At 34.9% G+C, this 6846-nt stretch overlaps 1 long non-coding RNA gene across 2 annotated transcripts in view; it reads right to left on the reverse strand.

Annotated features, from left to right (window-relative positions):
• LOC106472391 overlaps positions 1 to 6829 on the reverse strand; it is a 32094-nt gene extending 25265 nt beyond the window's left edge. For both annotated transcript variants that reach the window (XR_002613454.1, XR_001291600.2), the window contains exon 1: positions 6817 to 6829. This is a non-coding gene — a long non-coding RNA (uncharacterized LOC106472391). The remainder of the gene's footprint in view (positions 1 to 6816) is intronic.
• Between the last annotated feature and the right edge of the window lie 17 nt (positions 6830 to 6846).

The following is a 6846-nucleotide window of genomic DNA, read 5'->3' on the forward strand; positions in this document are numbered from 1 at the left end:
AACTCTGATCTGGTGTGTGATTACCAGCTCTGATCTGGTGTGTAGTTACCAGCTCTGGTCTGTCGTGTGATTACCAGCTCTGGCCTGGTGTGTAGTTACCAACTCTGATCTGGTGTGTGATTACCAGCTCTGATCTGGTGTGTAGTTACCAGCTCTGGTCTGGTGTGTGATTACCAGCTCTGATCTGGTGTGTAGTTACTAGCTCTGGTCTGGTGTTTGATTACCAGCTCTGGTCTGGTGTGTAGTTAACTACAAAGATTACAGAACCTTATCGTTCGTCACTTACGACTGCTGTGTGTATATATATATATATAGTTGGAGAGTTTCATCATGAATATTGAACTGTTTTGTTTTGAATTTCGCGCAAACTCACTAGAGGGCTACCTGCGCTAGTCTTTCCTAAGTTTGAAGTGATAGACTACAAAGGCAGCTAGTTAACACTACTCATCACCAACTCTTGGCCTACACTCTACCAACGAAAATTGGTATTGACCATGACATTATAACATAGCCACGATTGAAAGGGAGAGCTTGTTTGGTGAGAGGATTGTAACCCATGGCCCTGCATATTGCGAGTCGAGTGCCCTAACCAGGCCGGATCTGTAACGTTATATAATAACTAACCACTAGGGCATGCCAGGCCGGATCTGTAACTTTATATAATAACTAGTTTTAAATAAGTTGAACAAAACCGGTTTTCAAATCGAATCTCAGGAGCATGTCTAATTTACACATCATCACTTTGAAGTCAAGTATCAATAAGTTTTAAAACTGGGTAGAATGGCACGAGGAGGATAATTAACAAGATAGATTAACAAAAAACAGGGTGAGACGAGATTAAAATTAATCCAGGCCATATGTGACTCCCAGCACGAGGAGGATAAGTAACAAGATAGATTAACAAAAACAGGGTGAGACGAGATTAAAATTACTCCAGGCCATATGTGACTCCCAGCACGAGGAGGATAAGTAACAAGATAGATTAACAAAAGACAGGGTGAGACGAGATTAAAATTAATCCAGGCCATATGTGACTCCCAGCACGAGGAGGATAAGTGACAAGATAGACTAACAAAAACAAGTTAAGGGAAATAAGATTAATCCAGAATGTATGTGACTCTTAGCACGAGGATGATAAGTAACAAGATAGATTAATAAAATACAGGGTAAGGGGAATAAGATTTATCCAGAACTTATGTGACCCCCCTTCCCTCACCCGAAATGAAGAGGATAAGTAACAAGATAGATTAACAAAATACAGGGTAAGGGGAAATAAGATTAATCCAGAACTTATGTGACCCCCTTTCCCTAACCCGAAATGAAGAGGATAAGTAACTAGATAGATTAACAAAAGGAAATTAAGGGAAAATAAAATTAAACTAGAACTTATGTGACTCTGGAACACAGAGAACTAAGTTCTGATTGTTGACTGTTTAGGTTGAAAATAAAATTATCCTGAGTCTTCATTTGTGTTTATACACCAGCAGTAGAAGCAAGGTAGTATTTGAAATGTAATATTATATTTGTTTTATTTTCATGTAATATTATATTTATTTTAAAAGTAAAACAAATATAATATTACATTAAAGTAAAACAAATATAATATTACATTAAAATAAAACAAATATAATATTACATGAAAATAAAACAAATATAATATTACATTAAAATAAAACAAATATAATATTACATGAACATAAAACAAATATAATATTACATCAAAGTAAAACAAATATAATATTACATCAAAGTAAAACAAATATAATATTACATCAAAGTAAAACAAATATGATATTACATCAAAATAAAACAAATATAATATTACACTAAAATAAAACAAATATAATATTACAAACTAGTATATTACATCAAAATCTTTACCCAAATAAATAACGAAACAATATTTTACAGATATTGTGTTTTCTTGTTGTATTTTACTCACCGCAGAATCTACATTTACGTAGAATTTAAAGAATATAAAAATTATGGGTTTTGAGTTCTTTTTAAGGTATATGTGTCATTGAAGCCTGGTTTGTTTTTCGATTTGCCCTTGTCCAGGGTTACCGATGAGGGCTGGAATTCCCCGAATCCGGTATAACTCAGTGAGAAGAGGTGAATCAAATGATAGGTTGGGCTTCATGTTTATTTTTATAAACATAATTTGTTGTAGTTACAATTTTGTTATAAAAAAAGTATATGTTATGCGTCTGCTATATGATTCTCCGAAGGGAACAAAGCGCGGATTTGTAATCTGATTTGTATGCAGCAGTGGAAATAATTATGGAAAGAGTGAATGAAATGGGTATAAAAATGTAAATGTTATGAGATGGCTCCCATTTTATTGTATAGAAACGAGCTTATGCTAGAGTGAAGTCACGTATTGATAATTCACACTATTATTGGACAGTCATCCAGACTATGCCACACCAGAATAATACCTATGAAAGTTATGACATTCATACTATTCTCAGCAGTAGTGTGGTGATGCACTCATGTGTCTCAGGGCAAAATTGGTACATGAAAAACTTGTAGAAGCAAATTTTGGGCTATTGAATGCTACTAAATGTGAAATATTGAGGCGAAATTTCAAGTTTTGGTAATAGCTAAATGGAAACTCTTCAAAAATGATGTCAAGTAACTGAACCAAAAGGCTCAAATTGGCATCAGATTGTAAAGAGTAGTATGAGCAAAGCTGGAATAGAGTTCTTTTTCTTTTCTTTTTTTTTGCAGGTGACCCCAAATTTCAACTGTGACAGAGAGGAGATTGTGTCACAGTCAACGTACAACATCTACAGTAAATCATACTGGAGGACCAAAACAATTGTGAGCTACATCTCAGTCAATGGTGTTGGAAATCTACTTAAAATTGATGGTACCCTGACTGCAGACAGGTACAATCAGATTTTTATCCGTCATGTTATTCCATCAACAAGACAATAATCCCAACTATACAGCAAATGTGATGAAACGACAAATGGCATTATAAAAGGTCACGATATACTCACAACAATGACATGGCTGCACTAGGTCTCGACATGAATATGATTAAGGTTGCATTGATTTATATGAAAACCGAGAAGACCAGCAGCAATCAACCATAAGGCTCCATAAAGCAAATGTTACGTCTCTGTTTAAAGTAATTACAAAACACGATTGTAGAACTTAGTAACTCTTCTTTTGGATTTCCTGTAGTACTGTATTGTAGTAATGATACATTACTCATTTAGTTGCAATAACTCTTTGTTTGTGGCTCCTGTATGTTTTGTAAATGCTTTTCCATGATTATTTTCAGTACTGTAATTTTTTTTTCTAGTATTGATTAGGTACAGAAAGTTTGAATAACGTTATATTACATACATACAACTAAATGTTTGTTTTCCAAATTAATTATGTTAATTCACCTCTTCATGCATTACTTTTCGGAATTTTATTCAATCTTATCCATTACTACGTTTTAAAAATTCTACTGTGTATCGTCACTGCTGTAACATTATATATATTTTTTACGCGAGATGTAATCTTATGCCAAATCTCGATTTTTCTTTTATGGAATGTTTCGTCCATCTACTCTCATTTCATCAGAATCAACAAAAAAAATTCAAGAAATTCGTGAAACTTAATTCGACAAAAACCTGTAGTAATTCAAGCACAGTTTGGAAACATGTCTGCCCAATAAGGTTAGTTCTGAAGGCGAACTTCTAATGATGGAGTAAACAGTTGAGTCACCAAAGAAAGTTCAACGAACGAACTGACCTCTCTTTTAAATCTTAACTTTTTTCTGTTTATGGTGCATTGTCAAGAGTTGAATAACAACACGTCGTCGGTTGGTAATTTCCAACAAGTAAAGAAAAGAACAAGAGACCACAAAAACAAAACACCATCTTGAGTGACTCAAACTGAAACTGAAACCTAGATATCCCTAGATAGAACCAAATACCCATAGATCCGCAATGAATTTCAGGTTAGTGTTCAGCTAGTTACATGTTGTTTCAGTTATGTCCCAAGTACTGTCAAACTTGTCTGTAACGGTTTAGTATACGAACTACATGCTATAAAATAGTGGATTTATAAGCCATACTTTCGTACTAATACTGTTGTTTATATAAGCCATACTTTCTTACTAATACTGTTGTTTATATAAGCCATACTTTCTTACTAATACTGTTGTTTATATAAGCCATACTTTCTTACTAATACTGTTGTTTATATAAGCCAAAGAAAAAGTAATGACCGATGCTCGATATTAGCAATTAGATTCTCGGTAGCTGATATACTTACCGTTAATATAGTGCTTTTGGATCAAATGCCTCAACTCTTGTGTTCCGTGTTTGATGTACAGTTTTATGGTTGCTGCCAGATGGATCAGAGATTATTTTTTAATTCACTATAAAATTATTTTATTTGGGCAATAGATGATTTTTAACTTATTATACATTGCGACATCTGGTAAACAAAAAGTTTACAATTTTTATTACATTGCTTTTGCTATATTTAGATTGTTTTTTTTTCTATTCCGAAACCCATTCATGAGTACAATCATTTAATTTCTAATGAGTTTTACAAGACAGGTTTTATATGACATTAGTTTTACTACTATCGCTTATCATGTTTCGCTAGCAAATATACATGTACTAACAACTGGTTTATTACACTAACCAAGTTCACACGTAAGCAGAGAAAAAGAAACTCGTGAAAATTACACTACAGAAAGTAGAAATCTTCACTCTTGTAGTGTACAATATTACACTACAGAAAGTAGAAATCTTCACTCTTGTAGTGTACAAAATTACACTACAGAAAGTAGAAATCTTCACTCTTGTAGTGTACAATATTACACTACAGAAAGTAGAAATCTTCACTCTTGTAGTGTACAATATTACACTACAGAAAGTAGAAATCTTCACTCTTGTAGTGTACAAAATTACACTACAGAAAGTAGAAATCTTCACCCTTGTAGTGTACAAAATTACACTACAGAAAGTAGAAATCTTCACTCTTGTAGTGTACAATATTAGGCTTATCGAAGCTTTTTTTTCATAGACCTAAATAATGTCGAATTTACACTGTCACTTTCTAATTAGATGAAATCAGTCATGAAATCAGAATCTGAAGTATGCAAAGTCATTCTCTTTTTTTTTTGTGTTGAAAAAATCTTTCAAACGCAACAGTGGTACCTGTTCTTCCCTATACAAACGTAACAGTGCTACCTGTTCTTCCCTATTCAAACGGAACAGTGGTACCTGTTCTTCCCTATTCAAACGTAACAGTGGTACCTTTACTTCCCTATACAAACGTAACCATGGTACCTGTATTTCCCTATTCAAACGTAACAGTGGTACCTGTACTTCCCTATTCAAGCGTAACAGTGGTACCTGTACTTCCCTATACAAACGTAACCATGGTACCTGTATTTCCCTATTCAAACGTAACAGTGGTACCTGTACTTCCCTATTCAAACGTAACAGTGGTACCTGTACTTCCCTATACAAACGTAACCATGGTACCTGTATTTCCCTATTCAAACGTAACAGTGGTATCTGTACTTCCCTATTCAAACGTAACAGTGGTACCTGTACTTCCCTATTCAAGCGTAACAGTGGTACCTGTACTTCCCTATTCAAACGTAACAGTGGTACCTGTACTTCCTTATTCAAACGTAACAGTGGTACCTGTACTTCCCTGTACAAACGTAACAGTGGTACCTGTACTTCCCTATTCAAACGTAACAGTGGTACCTGTACTTCCCTATTCAAGCGTAACAGTGGTACCTGTACTTCCCTATTCAAACGTAACAGTGGTACCTGTACTTCCTTATTCCAACGTAACAGTGGTACCTTTACTTCCTTGTACAAACGTAACAGTAGTACCTGTACTTCCCTATTCAAACGTAACAGTGGTACCTGTACTTCTCTTCCACTTCTTTCTATCTATTTAGCAGTTATTTTTCGTTGGTTGTGATTTAGTTTTGTTTGTTTGTTATGTATTTCGCGCAAAACTACACGAGCCGTTTGTGATTTAGCAGTGTAAGACTAGAGGGAAGGCAGCAAGTTATCATCACCCACCGCCATCTCTTGGGATACTCTTGTACCAAAGAATAATGAGTTTGACCGTCACATTATAACGCCCTCACGGCTGAAAGGGCAAGCATGTTTGGTGGGACGGGAATTCGAACCTGCAATCTACAGGATATGGTTTAGAATTTTCTCGAACAATTCATAATTCAAACAGACCTTCCTTCTCACCCACATTAATAAAGTCAACCAAATACAAAACTGTGTGTTTTTAAATTTTTTATTAAGATGTAGAGGATGAAGATGATGCTTCCAAGGAAACTAGATTAACTTTACCATAGAATGAAAATTTCCTTCCAAATTAAATTCATCTATATCTCAAACTTCGGCCAAGGAGGAACTAATCTTTCATTACGATATGTGTAGTAACTACCTATTTTGCCGCTAGGCGCGAAGATAACAGCCAATTATACATAAACAAGAGCCTTGTCAGCTACTTGAACACAGCAGTACCTTGAAGTCTTACGAATACTATACCTGACGCTACTTGAACACAACAGTACCTTGAAGGCTTACCAACACTATACCTGACGCTACTTGAACACAACAGTACCTTGAAGGCTTACCAATACTATACCTGACGCTATTTGAACACAACAGTACCTAGAAATCTTACCAACACTATACCTGACGCTACTTGAACACAACAGTACCTTGAAGTCTTACCAACACTATACCTGACGCTACTTGAACACAACAGTACCTTGAAGTCTTACCAACACTATACCTGACGCTACTTGAACACAACAATACCTTGAAGACTTACCAACAATAT

This window comes from Limulus polyphemus, unplaced genomic scaffold, assembly GCF_000517525.1.
Source record: "Limulus polyphemus unplaced genomic scaffold, Limulus_polyphemus-2.1.2 Scaffold5293, whole genome shotgun sequence".
NCBI classification, from domain to species: domain Eukaryota; kingdom Metazoa; phylum Arthropoda; class Merostomata; order Xiphosura; family Limulidae; genus Limulus; species Limulus polyphemus.